Genomic DNA, 18915 nt, shown 5'->3' with positions numbered 1-18915 from the left:
CATGGAAATTTCCTTTCCAAAGAGATACTGCTGTTCTGCATCCTATTATGGACCTTGCTCAGCTTTTTCAGGCATTTTTACGCTCCATTGTATGGAGAATGTCCCTAAAGGAGCTTGCTTTGTGTAAACAGCAAAATGAAGACAGAGGAGGTGTCCCAGTTTGCCATGGGTGTATATTTTTGCTTTAATGCAAGCAATAAACTAAAGGTCTGAAAATCTGTTTTAGGGAACACACACCTAAGCATCTGTTGATAATGGTGTAAATGGGCCTGAAAGGCCTGAGTACAGCTTATTTTGGAGTAACTATAATGGAGGACACAAGGCAGATAATCAAATAACCTCACAGTATCAAATTTAGTGTTCTAAATGCAATTATGAGTAATGGATATTCGTAAGAGACTTGTTAGACAAAGAGTGAAAATGTAGAACAATAACAGATGCAAGTGTAACCACTGTGTATGCAATACCATAATAAATTACTAATGTAGATTTATTTCACATTTCTGTGTGTAGTGAGGTATGTAACTGAACATAGCACATAGAACCCTCACAAAAAACACTAAGGCAAATATAGTAGTTCTTCACTTCCTATGTAATCTGTGACTAAAGGTGAAAAGAGAACAACTATTCATCATTTCTTAGCACCTGAAAACTATGGATACCAGGTTAAATTATGCAGCATCATATTTCAGACAAAATGAAACATCTTTTTCCACATAGCACTTAAACTGAGAAACTCCTTGCCACAATATTATGTGCAGGCTGGATATGGATTTAAAAAATGAGACAAATAAATGGAAGGAGAGGTCATCAGTATTTATTAGGCATAAAATTATTAATAGTCTATCTGGCTCAGAAAATCCCCAAATCGTTAGCAGCATTCTGGAATACCGTGATCAATCTATAGAGAGACTATGAGGAGACAGGACTGAATTTCTGAGGATATTGGGATATTGGGACCAAATGGTAAGTGTCAAGGGGTGCACCCTGGGCAAAGGGTCTGTACCCACAGGGGCAACCAGTAACCCCAGCAGGAGGTTACTAGGCCATATTCCTGACAGTCCAATCCCTATGTTTCTGTCTCTTATGGATTCCTTGGTTGCCTTAAGAAATTTCACCAGCACTACCTATAATGGATCATCTCCAGGAAGCCGGTTTGAAGTAATGCACTGCGAGAAAGGTTTTCAGTCTGTCACTTTCTTTTCAGAACTTTGCCTTAGCTTCAGCATCCTTCTGGTAAGAAACTGAATTTATGTGACCTATTCTCGGTACCAATCCCTGAGATATGGCCAAAACAATTAAGAATCAAAGACTGATTTTAACAAGGGCAAGATACCTATTAGGAGTGAAGATCTAGGTGAAAGATAAAGGAATTTATTCAAACTTAAAAAAAAACCCAAACAACAAAACCCCCCAAAACCCGTGGATTTGGATTTGAGATTTAAGATAAGATTTGAGCTCAATCTGATTCATTTTTTTTCTGAAACAACTTACCACTGAAAATAGGTGGTTTATAATTGAAATGCCAGCAGACCTATAATTCTACAGATAAAATTGGTAGTGCCATAATATATCACAGCTTTCTATTGAAAACAATTAAGTTCATTTTGCTGTGTTCCCAAATTGTAATTTACAGTACATCTGTAAATTCTCAGAGGGAGGTAAATAAGGATTGGTTATATCACAGGTAATTAGTAAAAGATAAATAATGAAAACTTATACTTTGTTTGTTGCTTTTTTTTCTTGAAAATATCTTGAAAATGCTGACATTACTTCACAGAGCATGAGATTTATATATTTGGAGGTTATCTGTATTTTCACCCTATGTCTGTACTCTCTTCTTCACAGCTGTCATAAATGTTCTGTAGCACTTCAAATTTTATGACACTAATTAGATCTAAAATGCTTGTGTAACTAATATGTAAGTGTATTGTAAGCTTGTGCACAGCTAAATGAACTTCTAGAGAAATTGCAATGCTTCTTCATTTGTAAATTATATGATTATACTCTGAGTTGTATTAGATCTAAAAAAAATTTGCACATACTATACAATCCCTGAACTTACTTAATGAGTACACATAGTGTTAGAACTGTTTCACAGTTCCTGCTGCTCAATGGCTTAGGAATCACAGATATTAACCCATCAATCCACCTCAGCATTTTATAAGTGGGTAGCATATTTCTTATAGTCAGAAATACCAACTCAAATGTATTACAAACTGGTTTACAACTGCATTTGTAATTTACTTCATGTGCATTTAAAATGAATGATTTGTGCTCAAATTATATTTAGAAAGAATTAAAAGAAACCCAAAACTATTCTATATATTTCATTCAAAATACTGTTATTTCCCAGAAAGGCAACAGATGTTCCCCTTTTATAGCAAATTAGCCTACATTATGTACCAGGAAGACAGACACAAACACCTAAAATGTCTGGGAAGAAAACATTCTCCTCTTTTTTTGCCCCGCTCATTGTGGCAATCCACCCTTCAAAGCTATCTACTCTTTGCTTCTCTGAGGCAAGGAAACAGAATCTTAGTATTCCAGCTCTTAGACTGTTTCTGGAATATCCAACTTTTTGGATGCCTCATGGTTATGAGTTTGTCGTTGTTTGTACTAGCGCCAGTACTGACCTTACCTTGTATTTTCAAGGCACTCTCTTGGGATGTAGAGCCTTTGTCTAAATCCATTTTAAGATTGAAAAGCTTCTTCTGCTTACCACAAATAAATAAACCTTCCTCTTCAAACTCCTAAATAGCTTAGGTGAATGCCTTTCTCAGAATCTCACTAATGATTTCAGCTTTCTGGTCTTAGTAGGTTTTTCCATAGACCTTTCTAAACACTTTGTAGTCTTATTTAACAAAAAAAGGCAAAAGAAATGGAACATTGCTTGAAGAAGAGACTGACTTTTTGAAGTTTAGTGCCCTTTACTCTTGCTCCTCTCCCTTGGAAGTTTTCCATGAAGGTGTATCTCTGTTAAGGGAGGCAAAATAGTCCCATTAGACTCCTAAGGATTTATCAAGCCTAAACTACTACAAATGGTTGAAAAGGTAGGCGAATTAGAGTCCATCCTTTAGTAATCTTAGAGCTTCTTTGCCAAGGAACTCTATGGTCAGTTCTAGCAGATGATCACTGATATCTGTCACATGACTTATTTTTTGCAAAGGCAATCTCTTTTCTTGACAGAGTATTTTTCTTGCTTGAAGCTTCTTAATCAGCAAAGATTGACTGCATTTGAAAAAGGGAATATGTCTCTTATATTAAAATTATTCAGTCCATGCTACCATCACTTTGGGATCACAGCCTAACATGAGAGACAAAAATTAAGATAAAAAGCTATACTTCCAGAATGGAATTGGCTGCTTGCAAGAAATATGTAGAGTGTGTTATAAACACATGCCAAAATCCTATGTTGTACAGACAAGTTTTCCCAAATGGTCATAGATCAAAATATCAGAGTACTAGCAATCATCTGCCTATATTCAGTAACAACATTTTGGAATTTCCTACTCCAAGTACCAGTTCCCCATGCAAGAAAAGATATTCCATCTGCCTTGAGTACAACATAAAAAAGAGGGAAGAAGTTGGCCTGCAGCAGCCCTTCTTCTCCTCAGACCACTGTTGTGTTAGTTTGAGTGCATGCTCTTTCAACAGAAGAGGAAAAGAAATGATGATAAAGGCAGACACACAAAAAAAAAGAAAAAACAAAACAAAAAAAAACCCCAACTATTGCCCTTTCTGAAACAATAATCTCTGCAGGGATGAAAGAGGAGATACCAGCCTGCCTTCCATGAAAAATAAAACAAAGGCATGTGCTACACCAAATATTCCTGTACATCTAGTAGGAGGTAATTGAATTAAAAATAGCCACCCTGAGGTGAAAATAGTTCCTCCATCTGTATTTGTTGCCCTGAACCAAAGGCTTCTGGCTATATGACACAATTTCAGGAACTACTTTTTCCCCCTCAGGCAATATTTTACAGCTGCAACCCCAAGTGCCAGAGTTTACCAGGAAGATACCAATAATAAGAGTTGTGAGGGTCGTTTCCAGGGATTACAAATGAAAACTGTATTGGATGGGGTTTATGGAAAGGCAGAGTTCAGGCTCTAGGACTGGGGCCATGCTTGGGATCTTGAAGACAAAAGGAAGGAGAGCGAGATGAGAACCCACAGAGGAAGACAGTTTTAAAAGAAGGCTTTTCAGCAGAAATATGTAGGAAGGCAGGCAGCCTACCAGAAGGATTCAGAAAGGAGACAGGTTAGTAGAATATATAGGAAACATAAGAAAGAAGGGAGGAAAGAGACAGAAGTGATTATGCCTAAAGCATTACATTCAAAAATCAAAGTGAGGGGAAAAAAACACAGGCTGTGTGGGAATATTGGTTAAAGTGATATCATATACTACCTTCCCTTGTTCCTTTCCAGAAACATACTGGCTTACACTTTCCAGATGTACTTTCTCAACACCTGGCACTAGCTGATCCTTTCAGTTTGTGAGGAAACACACCTCAATTTGCAAGATCACAGAACTTTTCTCTAGCTGGGTTTGGACACAATGCAGTTTTATTTGTCCATTTTTCAGTGAGACCCAATCTGCTTTCTACTTAGCAGATTCCCCTGCATTTTGTGTAAACACTAGATAAAGTTCAAGAGAAATCAAGCTTTATTCTAGCAAATGAAAGTGTTAAGGTCTTGATGATGAAATCAGAAAAAAGGTTCCCATGATGGAAAAAAAAAAAAATTTAAAAAAACCCTTTTGGGTAAAACTCAGCACTAAGGGTCATTCTCTCTCTTTCAGTACGTCACTTAACTTAGCATCTAGGTTACTTGTCTGTAACTTAGTAATGCTGGATCATCTCTCTGTTCAATGTAGACTGCACTTTTTATCTTTTTTTTCCATTTATTCTGTTTCTTTCTTTATTCTTTTCTTGGTGTTTTATAATCCATTAGGAAGACAGTTTGAGTAATGGAAATGTGCTTCATAAATATGGCTGCAATAGCTAAAAGTTTTTCACTTTAAATACAAACAAAATCTTCAATGTGGGCTCCTAGGACTCACTAATTGCAAATAAAATGATCTTTCTTTTCTTTGGAGAGATATTTCCAGACTATCAGATTGCTACGCTACTTTGCAGATGGTATCTCTTAGAAAGTTTACATTATCCACACATTTTATTAAAATTAATCACAATCTCATTGTTATTTCTTCAGAGAGGCCACCCAGAACATAATGGATTCGCTGTCAGACTTGTTTCTTCTGCACTCCATTACCTTTTGTTATTTTAGGACTTTCGACATCATATGAGGGAGCTCACTCCTGAAGAGACAAGGGGAGCAGGATATTAAAACGGTTCTATCCCAATCTAAACATTAGATCAGATTACTGACAAAGATACACTCTATGCTGCTAGGGAGTAGCCATAAACATCGGATCCCTGGTCATCTGCATTGCTTAATTGTTATCTTTCTCCCTGGCTATGTCTTACACCACTCTAACTCGCTTTCCAGAAGACAAATCTATTAGAGAGAGAGCTAATCCTAAGTGGATGCAAGTCAGTCTTAATTGCTTGGTTTCAGAGTCAAGGATCGGTCCCTGATCATCTGTCATTTAGCCATATTGACATAGTCAACAGAAGACTGAATTGAAAAGAGGAGCATTTTAAAAGATGTAAAGGTGTGTGGGGAGCACAAGAGGCAAATTAGAAGAAAGTGTTAACGCTGTTTGTTGTAATAGCACTTTGAAGCCTTTGTGCTACATGTGATAAAAGTACAGAACAAAAAGATAAATTTGGCCTGTACAAAACTTGCAATCAAATTTAAAAGACTGGAGGCCAAAATAGGATGTTGTCAGACAGCAGAGGAGGAAGAAAGTAAATTCTGAGTTGATGCTCCCCAGTAGTACTGGAGAGGCTAATTACTGGAAAGCAATAGAAGTACCCATATTTTTTCAGGATCTTAAAAGCAAAGGAGGTTTACAAAGAAGGAAAAGCAGTGAAAAGTAAAAAGCAAGTAACAAAAAAGAGGAGAGAATAAGAGAAGAGGTGACACTCATTGTCCTCAACCACATTCACGAGAACAGTTCCAAAATCAAGGAGTGAATTTGTCCTCAACTTGGAACTTTCTGGCCATATTCTTAATGTTATTTCACGTAACTTTTATGACTCATTCACGGATTGTAAATTACTGAAGTTACCAGTAGGTTTCATTAAATATTTTCCTAATTTTTATAGTTACTTAGTTGAAGAAGCATTAATCTCAAAGAGTGCAATAAATTTGTCAGTATTACCCAGAACAATTGGATGTAATAAATTTTCTTATATGAAGTTAAAATCTTTATGCTGTTGTTACAAATAATTGTTGTGTATCAAGGGAAAGATGCCCATCAGTTACTCCTGGTGAGATTCCGGGTGTATTAACACATATTGAATATGCAATTTCAGAATGCCATTACAATTAAATGAATAATGAGGACTCTATTTGCTGTGATTTCTATTGCTATTAAACTGGCTTTTTGTTCTTTAAAGGAAGCTACATAATTTCTCTGATTTTTTGTAATATTGTTCTGATTTTTCTGCTCCTCGGTGATAGGAAGAGTGGATATTTCTATTCTCCCATCTGGAAGGTCATGAGTACACTAGAAGAAGCACCATATGAAAGCAGAATGCATTGCATTATTTCATAGAAGAAGGAAGGTTTCAAGAAAAATGCTTAACAGTGCTTGGCAAACAATCTCAACCTCTTTCTCCAGTGGCAAATGCAAACACTGATGTTTCAGTCCAGTACTCTCCTTATTCCAGTATCTTATCTCTAACAGTAGCCAATGCTGAGGCATCCTAAGCATGAACAAGAAAATGAAAAAAATGTGCTTCTACTTATCTCATACAAGCAATTACAATTACCAAATATGCAGTTCCATGTCTGTACGGCCTGTCTGAAGCTTAAAACTGATGTCCTCAAGGTTGGACAATATTATTCATCCAGCTAAACAAATTGTAAAAATAAGGAACTGTTTTGGGAATGGATTTTAATCTCCTTTTGGAGAAATATCCAGAAGTTCGTATTACCTACTGTCCTCAAACACTCAGTGGGTGCAGGAGTTATGTGGCTGAGTATAGGTGGCAATCCCATTTAAGATGCTGCACTGTGTCTTCATCTTGATAAGAGAAAGAAATTTACACTGAGAACAATAACTCACTGGAACAACTTCCCCAGGGACGTGGTAGAATCCCCATCACTGGAGTTTTTCAACATGCAATTTGACAGGGTCCTAGACAATCTTACCTAGGTTCCCCTTCCCACAAAATTTGGACCAGGTGATCTTTCAAGTTCCTTTCCAACCTGGGCTGTTCTATGATTCTATGATTGTACCTGTGGTGGGTTGACCTTGGCCAGCTGCCAGACACCCATCCAATCATTCCTCTCAGCAGGACAGAGAGAGAAAATAAGGTAAAAAAGCTCATTGATGGTCAAGATAAAGACAAGGAGATCATCTACCATGGACAAACCAGACTTGATTTAGGAAAAAATAATTTAATTTAATTTAATTATAATTTAAATAGATTTGGATAATGAGAAACAAAGACTAAATTAAAACAACACTGGGCACCACTGAAGAGTCTGGCTCCATCTTGTTTACTCCTCCTCATCATGCAGTTATACAAATCATAAGATTCCTCTGAGCCTTCCTTTTCCCAGGCTGAGCAATCCCAACTTCCTCAGCCTCTCCTTGTGCATCAGAGGCTCCAATTCCTTCATTATGTTTGTAGCTCTTTGCTGGACTTCCTTCAGTCTATGTTTGTCTTGCACTGGGGTACCCAGAACAGGACCCAACATTCTAGGATGTGTCTCATCAAGGCTGAGCAGAGGAGAAGGATCACCTCCCTCCACTCTTTTTTGTCTGTCTTGAGTAATTTTTGCTTTCTTATAGGCCTCAGGAACCTCCTCCAGTTTCCACGACCTTACAAAGATAATCAAGAGTGGCCTTACATGGACATCAGCCAGCTCCCTCGGGACTTGTGAGTGCATCACATCAAGTCCTATGGAATTCTATACATCTAGTTTGTTTAAATGTTCCTTAACCTGATCCTCCTCCACAATGAGGGTAAGTAAGTTGTCTGCTCTGAACTTTCACACTGGTCTCAGGGACCTGGGATTCCTGAAGACCAGTCTTACTAGTAAAGACCAAGATGAAGAAGCCTTTGAGTACCTCAGCCTTTTCCATGTCCTTTGTCATCAGGCCCCTTATCCCATTCAGCAGTGGGCCCATATTTCCCTCAGTCCTCCTTTTCCTGTTGATGTACCTGTAGAAGCCCTTCTTATTAACCTTTATGTCCCTTACCAAATTCAGCTCCAGGTGGGTCTGCTTTGGCTTCCCAAACCTGATTCCCTCATGTTCAGACAGTGTCTCTCTATTTTTCACAGGTCACCTGTCCCTGCTTCTATCTCTTGTACACCTCCTTTTCATGTCTAAGTTTAGTCAGCATTTCCTTGCTCATCCATGCAGGTCTGCTGCTGCCAGTCCTGCTCAACAGCATTGACCATTTTTCACCTTGGAGGAGGTGAACCCTGAATATCAACCAGTTCTTCTGGACCCTTCTTCTCTCCAGGGCTGTGTCAGGTTATCATTAATGCAATCCAGAAACCTCCTGGATTACTTGTGCCCTGCTGTATTGTTCTTCCAGCAGATAATGGGCAGCCTATAACACCTCAGGTTCCGAGTTCAGGTTAGGTTCCAAACTTTTATACATATATAAAGTCAGACAAGATGAATCCACTTATTTATCTATTAGAGGATAGCCTGTAATTCCAAAAAATCCATAGAGTTGTTGTTAGTCATATGTTCTTATACAAGAAAACATAATAAATGGAGCCACTGTCCCTTCTCCTTTTCTATCTTCCAGCCACCTTCTGTGACCAGAAGGGAAAGAACTGTCAGGAGGCATCAAACTATTGTTTCTTTCATTTTGACTGCACAAGTCCAAGAGTCACCAAGCTTTTTTTCTTTCATGAGCATGAGATGCAACTTCATGTCACAATTAACCTTAGTTCTACATGTATTTGCCAAAGACTAGTGCCAACAGTGCCGATAGCACAAAAGTGCTTTTTTTCCTATCATCTGAATTCCATTTAAAAAAAAAAAAATCTGCACCAGACCTGTTTATTTCCAGGGAGGCAATTCTGAACTATGTGATCCTGTGAATCAATAAAAACATCAGCTTGAAGTTAGAAAGCTGTAAGCTATTTGTCTCCTGTACTCTTCTGTAAAGGAGCTGAGGGGGAGACACTATTTTAACATATAGCTATTGACTCCAAAAGCTGAAGTATGTGCATAGTAATTGTTATTAATTATTCATTTCATGACTGTGTTATGAAGGGAAAATAAAGTACTGTCCAACTACAACAAATCCAACTCCAAATCTCAGAGTTAAATTTAAAACATGAATCTGTTTCCCCAGGGCTGTAATTGTAGGAGTTGGATAGCACTTTGATGGAAATCATCTGACTCTGTCTCTCTTCCTCAGCTGGCCGGCAGCTTACTAGCAGCACAATCCATAAGGATTTCTTAGTTTGCACATACTATCTCTACCACATGAATCGGTTCCTTATAGTGCTGCCCTCAGTGGGCAAGTACTGCCAATATCTACTAGTTCAGAAACTCAAGTCCAGACTTTAAAAAAAAATGGGGTTTAGGGAAGAAAAAGAAGTACTGATGGTTCATGATTGCTTGTGCTCTAAAATAAAGGGTAAAGGTAGAGGGAAGCCTGAGGTTATCATTGGTTTATTCCAGCTTTAGTCACTACTGTCTGTCAATAACTAAGTATGGTCAGGCTAGTATTTCTATGTGCTCCAGCTATAACTCAGTGACTGAAAATTGCTGTATATAATAGGTGTCTCTCTTCCCTACCAGTAAACACTGAGTTCTAATTCAAAGCAATTTCAGTGTTATCCAGCCCCATACACAATACGAATTGATGATCTGCTCTTTCACCTGTTTCTGTTCTTTGTGACAAATTGATCTGATAAACCAGAAAATTAAACCGTGTCTGGAGGAGCCAGACTAAACTCCATAAAAAAATAGAAGAAATAGGATAAATACTTATTTGGAACAGACAGGCATTTTGATGAAACCTTAACTATAAATCATAGTCACTAATCATACATGACAGTGTTCAGAATGACATACAACACACTTTTAAAAACAGATATGCAAAGGAGTCAGCACAAATTCAAAAAGAAATAAAAGCAGGAGCTACAAACTTGTAAAGAGTGTGATTATCCTTTTAATTATGTAACCTACCCTGAAATCTTCCACTGAATGAGGACATACTGCTGTCTTCTCCAAAGAATGAAGAAAAAAATAATAACAATAATAACCCAGCAGAAACTAGAAATCGTACCAGTGACTTAGGTGACAAATTTCACACCTGGAATAACAAACAGCAAAAAGAGTAAACACTTTGAGAACATCATATATGCTGTAAATTTTCTGCTTATAAATAATACTTAAATATACTAGCAAAAGAATGGATGAGATGTGTTAGAAGTTGCAAAACCTCAATAAAGAACTGTTTATGTATTGTCAAAGCATAGAATTTTCCACACTGAACTGAGCTACTAATATTCCACAAAAGATATAATATTCCTGAAAAGAGTGAAAAAATGCAGTACCTAGCTGGTTGTTGAGGAGGAAAATACTTCCTATCTTACAAAAGGTACCTTTTTATCTTGAAGAATCATACTGTATTGCTCTTCTATTTCATAAGGTACTGGGACTAAAGAAATTAGTGACTCCTTTTAAAATTACTTCATTCCACTAAAAGACATGAAGTAAGCATTTAATCCCACAGTATTCTTCACTTAGGAAATTCCATTGACCTCAGAACTCGACTCTGGATATACACAATGGTAACTTTTATCCATTTTTTCCCCATGGGCACTTCCTGAGGCTTGCCCAAGTAAAAATGTGATCTATCTTTTCTATCAGGCTACAGAACACAAAAATCAGTGCCTCAGAATCTGAGCTTTGTCTGCATTCATTTCTACTGTGTGCAAGAACTGTAATGGGTTTGCATTGAATTTGGATTTCACTGATTTAGGAAGAAAGATTAAAAGTCTTCACCTCACTGAAGCCCTGAGTTACACTGCAGTAATTTCCTTTTTAAACCATGTGCAGCAATTACTCTGCATCATAGATGTAGCACTGGAAGGCTAGTTATGTTTTGATTCTCCTTGCTGCTCATATGTCTTTAACTCTCAGACAGATATTATCCTCCTGGTATCAGGGACTTTAAAAACAAAATAAAAAGATGAGCCTTCAAAGGGTTCTAAAGAAAAAGGAAATGACTGCTTGATTATATTATGTTCCTTTAGGCCTTTATCCAAAGCCCACTAAAATCGATGGATAGACTCCTATATACTTCAGAAGGCTATAGGCCCTTATTTTCTATCTGTTCCTAGCGCTATACAAACAACCACCTTTTAAAATTGTGCGACAGGGTGAATTAAGGTGGGTAGAGACTTCCCGTTCTTTGTGAGGAATCCAGGCAAATAGGAACTTCAGAATTAAATAATATCAAATGTAAGCGGAAAAAAAAAAAAATCCACAAAAACCAAGCCACAAAATACAGTAACACAGCTTTTATTGTCCTTGGGAGAAAACAAAGTTAAATGTGTAAAGTGATTGTCACTCAAAACTTCTAATCATCCACAGTGCTCTTCCAGCATATCCACTGTAGTTGAATTATCACAAATGAGGACGTTACAGGTTTTTGAATCCTTCCTTCTAAGTAATCTGAAAAGACTAGAAAAAGCATTCACCTAAGTGCAGACATTTCCTAAACTGGCATGCTGACAAAGATCAACTTCATCATCTCATTCCTCCTTCATCACCCCCTCAAAAAAAGCAGAGATTTACTTGTATTTTGCAAAGATTTCTCTCACTATACTTATCTTTAAATCAAAATATGAGGGAAAAAACAAACCTCTGTTTTGCCCTTTGTTCACAGCAAGAGAAACATTTTTCTCCAATCACCCACTGATTGAGATTCTGAGAGCTTGCTTGTTCACAGGAAAAAAAAAAAAAAAGTATAGCCAATAAGAGTATTATAATTTGCAAGCATTATAATTTGGCAATATAAGTGTTATGTCAATCAGTCACCCTCTGCTACATCATATGAACATGTCTGTTGGGAAAAGCTTTGATCCACCCTGGCACCTGAAGTTGAGAGAAGTATCAAAGTCACTCTACCGCAGAGATGAAAGTGAACACTCATCTGTAACACAACAAATAGAAATGGATGAGCACAGAAAACAAGACACACAGCTAAGTGCTTTCCCATATCTAGTATACATAAGCCAACTAACTGGTGGCATTACGTTCAACAGGAAAAAAGGGAGTCTTTGTATTATAATAGCTCTTTGCAGGTTCAGAACTAAGATGACAGCTGGAGGAGGCACGGTCCTATTTTTTATCCTGAGAGTGTAGGAAGGCGAGGCAGATGATACAGCACTCTATTCATGTCTGTTCTGAAAGTGTTAGTCTTGTTCTTAAGTTAATATGGGAAATATGGTTCATGGTAGTGTCTTACAATATGCTACATAGCCATTGGTTATGGCAGTCGGTATCACAAAAGCCATTCTAATGAAGTGGTTGTATTGCTTTGCTTGTACATGACATCTTTGTTTTTGACAAGGTCTGGAAGAAATAGGAGCATTTATGTGACTCACAACCTACAAATAAGTTAGCAAAAATTTTAAAAATGTCATTTCAGTTGGAGTAAATGTCAATTTTCCTACCAAATGGAAAAGATGGTTACAGATATTGCAGTAACGATGAATCTTCAGATACTGTAGACAATATATTACTGTTGTACCTGATGCCTCCCTCATACAAGATTGGTTATGCAAGTATGTGCCCTGAGACTTGTGATGCTCCTGTGTTAGAGTATGAAATACATTAAACCCACAATTCTGCTTCACATCCCATGATGCTGGGCACTCCAAACACAGTAGTTTATGAACACTCAAATCTTTTCTCAGATCTTCAAGCAAGTATCAGTATGGCTCACAATAAAGATAACTGGCCAGCAACATCTCAGGAAAACAGGAGTGACAGGAGAATCTATGGAACCGTAAGCAATTCTGTGTCAGCATGGACCAGAGAACATGTTAAGCCCTTGTAGATTATTATAAAGACAAGACTGACCAAAACATTACACATCTTGCTGAAATTGCTAGGAAAATCATATTCATGAGACAACCTGCAGACACTGCTTCCATTCCAACCTCATTGTAAACAGGGTGCAAACAGGGTGTGCTTTACGCAGAAATAGTAACTGCCTTGTTCCAAAGGCAGGAAATGCTCACTTGGCAAATTAACCTGTTAAAACTTCAGTTATCATTTTTCTTAGGATGCATCAGGATCAAGTTAAAATGCCCAGCTGAAACAATAAAAAGTAGGGCATACAAGTGCAAAATATGCAAATACCCAGGATCGTTTTGGAACCGAATGCCATGAAAGTAGCTTGTATGCGTTCCTATATATACTATAGAACGCAATGTAGGTAGTAGAATTCAACAGCATATGTTAAGCAAAAAAAGAGGTTTTCCATCCTACTTGATAAGGGAACCACTGAGTCTTGGAATAGGTTTAATCAAAATGAAGAGACAGCTTTCTGGCTTAACCCGTAAATTTCTTGCACATTAAAATGCAAAAACAGTCGTCAGTGTCCACTGCAGAGTTCTATTCTAGAAAAAATATTCCAAAATGAGGAACTCCAACTATTTATCTGCAACAGAAAAGAATTAAACCTTAGTCTTCAGAGGAAGGATCATCCCCATCATCTTCAGCATCTTCCTATCCAACCCTTACTTAATACCTTTTATCTCTCTTCTAGAGCATACCAGGTTTTTCTGTGCTGAACTCTGAGAGTTGTGGCCTTTAGGGCATGATCTCCAACTGTTAATCATAGATAAGGTCCCATGCCAGAAAGAACTAAAAGGGTCAACTGAACAGATAGAAAGCAGTAATAATTAGTAATCACAGAATCACTCAATGGTTGAGATCACTCAGTCTAACCTTCCCTGCTCAGAGCAGGGTCAGCAAAAGAAGCTTTCTCAGGACTCTTGCCAGTCCAGTTTTGAACACCTACAAGGGTGGAGACTCCACAATCTCCCTGAGCAACCTGTTCCAGTGTTTCACCACTCTCACGTTAAAATAATTTTTCTTATATTCCTGTATTTCAGTTTGTGCCTATTGCTTCTTGTCTTTTCAATGGGTGCGACTAAAAGTTTGGCTCCATCTGCTTTATTTCTCTCCCTGCCCCCAATCAGGTATTTATGGACATTTATAAGATCCCCCTGCACCTTCTCTTCTCCAGGCTGAACAGCCCCAGCTCTCTCAGCTTCTCCTCGTATGTCAGAGGTTCCAGTCCCTTCATCATCTTTCTGGCCCTTTGACAGTATGTCCCTGTCTCTCTTGCACCGGGGAGCCCAGAACTGGACCCAGCACTCCAAATGTGTCTCACCAGTGCTCAGTAGAGGGGAAGGATCACCTCCTTCCACCTGTTGGAAACACTTCCTCATGCAGCCCAGGAAGCTGTTGACCTCCTTTGCTGCAAGGTCACATTGCTGGCTCATGGACAACTTGCTGACCACCAGAACCCCCAGGTCTTTCTTTGCAAAGCTGCTTCCCAGTCAGTCCCCAGCCTTGCTGCATGGGATTGTTTCTCCCCAGGTACAGGAGGTCTTGGCATTTCCCTTTGTTGAACTTCATGAGATGGTTCTTTGCCCATTTCTCCAACCTCTAGAGATTCCTCTGGATGGCAACACAACCATCTGTCATATCAACCAATATTCCTGGTTTTGTAATGCTATCTACATTGCCCCCCCCCCCCCTTTCCTTATTCCTTCCCAGATAGAGGAAGTACTCCTCCAGAATACCTGAAAAACATTGCTACTTAATTAAGGGAGATAGAGGCTTCTTTTCATTTGCCTATGAAATAAGAAAGATCTTTGTATTTACAAAATATTTTTGTTGGAATACCTGGGGTATCTACCCACTCTCTCTGCTGGGAGGAAGAAAAACATGACTTGCACCCTAATCTTGGGATACTATCCAAAACCTTTTGGGTAAAGACCCCATCATAGCCCTCAGTGACTGACAAGATTAACTGCCACATATGCCATAGACTTCAAGCTACTCTACTACAAGTTTTTATTCCACTGCAAGCATGCCATTTCAGAGACAGGATTAGATATGGTATTCCAGTTCTTAAGTTGCTGCATCGTATCACCCAGACATAGGCTGAAAGAGTAATTTTTATAAAGACTGTACTCAGTGAATGCTCAGTTCCTAGACCAGGAAAAGGTGCTGCCAAAGAAACATGCTATTGGAAAAGAAATGTACATTCCACTTTGTCAACTTAAATACTGCATATCAGGCAGAGATCTATGATTTTAAAAGTCTCTGGACTATTTATTATCACTAAAGAGGACAAGATTCAGAATAGCGTGCAGTTGAGACAGAATCCACCTAACAGCTATAGCTAGGTGTCGTTCTTTGATTAAATAACATTCAGTTTTATTGCATTACACTAGTGCAAGTAAACTAAAAGCAGATTTGTATTTGAACTTTTGATTAAAATTTCAACTCCATCCTGAAATCTTTACAATATTCTCTTGCGGTTCATGGAGTTTCCACCTTCAATAGCTCTCAGGGTTTCAGTTTTCCACTCAGTCTGTAAAAAATTTATTTCCATTTCCAGTTTAACATTTCCATTTTTTTCCATATTCATTTTAATTTCAGTCAGTACAAGTAGATTGATAAACCTAGAAAGATACGAATCAAGTGAATTTGACCCCATCAGTCTATGACTCTTCACCAAGGGGTACTGGAAATAAAGGAAGTCTGACTTGTTTCTACCAGTTGTCCACCATACAGTGTACATGGCGGTTGTTAACAAAGAAATTTTAGTCTTGTCCTCTTAAGAGTTACTCTTGAAATCGTATTCCTTGTATTGGGTTTGCGTGGCAAGGTTTTGGTAGTGGGGGGGCTACAGGGGTGGCTTCTGTGAGAAGCTGCTAGAAGCTTCCTCTGTGTCTGACAGAGCCAATGCCAGTCGGACACAAGACAGACCCACCACTGGCCAAGGCCAAGCCCATCAGCGATGGTGGTAGTGCCTCTGGGAGAACACGTTTAAGAAGGGGAAAAAACCCCTAGGCAACAGCAGCCAGAGAAAAGAGTGAGAATTTGTGAGAGCAACAACTCTGCAGCCCCCCAGGTCAGTGCAGCAGGAGGGCAGGAGATGCTCCAGGTGCCGGAGCAGAGATTCCCCTGCAGCCCGTGGGGAAGACCCTGGTGAGGCAGGCTGTGTCCCTGCAGCCCAGGGAGGTCCACGGGGGAGCAGATGGATGCCCAAAGGAAGCTGTGACCCTGTGGGAAGCCCACACTGGAGCAGGCTCCTGGCAGGTCCTGTGGCCCCATGGAGAGAGGAGCCCAGGCTGGAGCAGGTTTTCTGGCAGGACTTGTGACCCCGTGGGGGACCCACGCTGGAGCAGGCTGTGCCTGAAGGACTGCAGCCCGGGGAAGGGACCCACGCTGGAGCAGTTTGTGAAGAACTGCAGCCCATGGGAAGGGCTCACATTGGAGAAGTTCATGGAGGACTGTCTCCTGTGGCAGGGACCCCACGCTGGAGCAGGGGAAAAGTGAGTCCTCCTCCCCCTGAGGAGGAAGGAGTGGCAGAGACAACATGTGAGGAACTGACCCCAACCCCCATTCGCCATCCCTCTGTGCCACTGGAGGGGAGGAGGTAGAGAAAATCAGGAGTGGAGCTAAACCCAGGAAGAATGGAGGGGTGAGGGGAAGGTGTTTTTAAAATCTGGTTTTATTTCTCATTATCGTACTCTGATTTGATTGGTAACAAACTGGTTTCTCCAAGTCAAGTCTGTTTTGCCATGACGATAATTGATGAGTGATCTCTCCCTGTCCTTATCTTGACCCACAAGCCTTTCATTATATTTTCTCTCCCCTGTCCAGCTGAGGAGGGGAGTGATAGAGTGGCTTTGGTGGGTATCTGGCATCCAGCCAGGGTCAACGCACCACATTCCTTTAAACTAATGTTGGCCTAACTTTTAAAAGTTAGTTATCTACGATAACCTAGTAAAAATCACTGAATGTTCAGATGGAGCCTCCTGTGTTTACTTTGTGCCTATTGCCTGTGGTCCTGTCACAGGGCACCACTGAAAAGAACCTGTCTCTGTATCAGTATACATTGATAAGATCTTCCCCAGCTTTGCCTTCCCCAGGCTGAACAGTCCCAGCTCCCTCAGCCTCTCCTCATACATCAGATGCTCCAGGCTCCTCATCATCCTTGTGGCCCTTTGCTGGGCTCTCTCCAGTTGCTCCAGATCTCTGGGGAATCCAGAACTAGACACAGCACTCCAAGTGTGGCCTCACAAGTGCTGAGTGGAGGGGAAGGATCACCCCCCCCCAACCTGCTGGCAACACTCCTTCTAATGCAGCCCAAGATGCCATTAGCCTTCTTTGTGGCAAGGACACGTTGCTAGCTCATGTTGAAGTTGTTGTGCAGCAGGACCCCCAGGTCCTTTTCTGACCAGCTGCTTTCCAGATGAGTGGCCCCAGCATATCTTGGTGCCTGGGGTTGTTCCTCCCCAGGTGTAGGACTTTGCACTTCCCTCCGTTGAACTTCATGAGGTTCCTGTCAGCCTATTTCAAGTCATCAAGCTTTCTTCTATAGAAATTGGAGAGAAACTACTACCACCAGAGAGAGTGAGAGTATATTTAAGCCGATAGGCATCATCTTTTGTAAGTATCAGTCTCTTTCTGTCCACTGAAGTAGGGGATCTATCTATAGCAGTATCTAAATCTGGTCAGATGAATTACAAGCTAAAGTTGCCTATTCATCTATGTAATAAAGGGAGTATAAAGGGAACCTGTGAGACAAGTTCAGATATAGGCATTACACTGTACCACCTTTTGCCAGACACTACATTTGGCCAGATGAATCCTACCACAGACGAATTCCTAGTTGAATGTGACCTAGGAATACCTCTGGGACATCACTTGTGACATTATTGTCCAGCTAAGGAAACAGTAATGAGATTTACAGTGTTGTGGGGCCTAAAGAGTGGGGCTGCTCCATGAAGGGGAATGAGCCATGAGCCCAGGGTGACCCCACCACGGGCAGTGCCCCTACCGATGGGCCACAGTCCCACTGGGTCTGAGAATGGTGGGCGAGACAAAGGTGGTAATAGCAGGGAGCATTGATAGCCCTTGACAGAACAAGTGATGCACCAGAACCAGGTGTTCCGTTCGAAGAAAAAGGAGATTGGGCCACAGGCAGGCCTGAGGACAAAGCTACGGTGTAGATTCAAAGGGTCCATCCAGGAGGCACAGCTTGAGACGGTTACCCCTACACCACACCTCATGCAGTGACTGAAATCCCAGTCCTGAGCTGACATGGCGCTCCTGGGCACAGGGACAAAGAGTGTCAGTCGGGGTCCCAGGTGAGGCTGCTCAGGGCCATTATAGCCTGACACAAAGTCAGGGGGAAAAAAAAAAAATTACCATGTCATCGAATGGTTTTGACTTTTTACAAAGAAAAATGTAGAATTAACATGAGTTCATAATTGCAATGGTTTGGGGGCAAAAATGCACCTGTCATATTACGTGCAATTGGAAAAATCACTTACTCATTTAAATTTTTTCCAGTCCAAACACAAATCTGGATTTATTTTCTTCTTAACGCTGAAATCCATTTCCCTGAATTACCTAAGTGGATATAGAAAAAGATAGAATCCAATGCATCAGATAATTTTTCATCTGACAGGTTTAATTAACTAACACAAATATTGTAATTTATTAGCACTTTTAATAATGTGACCTTCAACTGT

The sequence above is a fragment of the Buteo buteo genome, chromosome 14 (genome assembly GCF_964188355.1).
Source record: "Buteo buteo chromosome 14, bButBut1.hap1.1, whole genome shotgun sequence".
Taxonomy (NCBI): Eukaryota; Metazoa; Chordata; class Aves; order Accipitriformes; family Accipitridae; genus Buteo; species Buteo buteo.
This window is presented reverse-complemented; position numbering follows the sequence as displayed.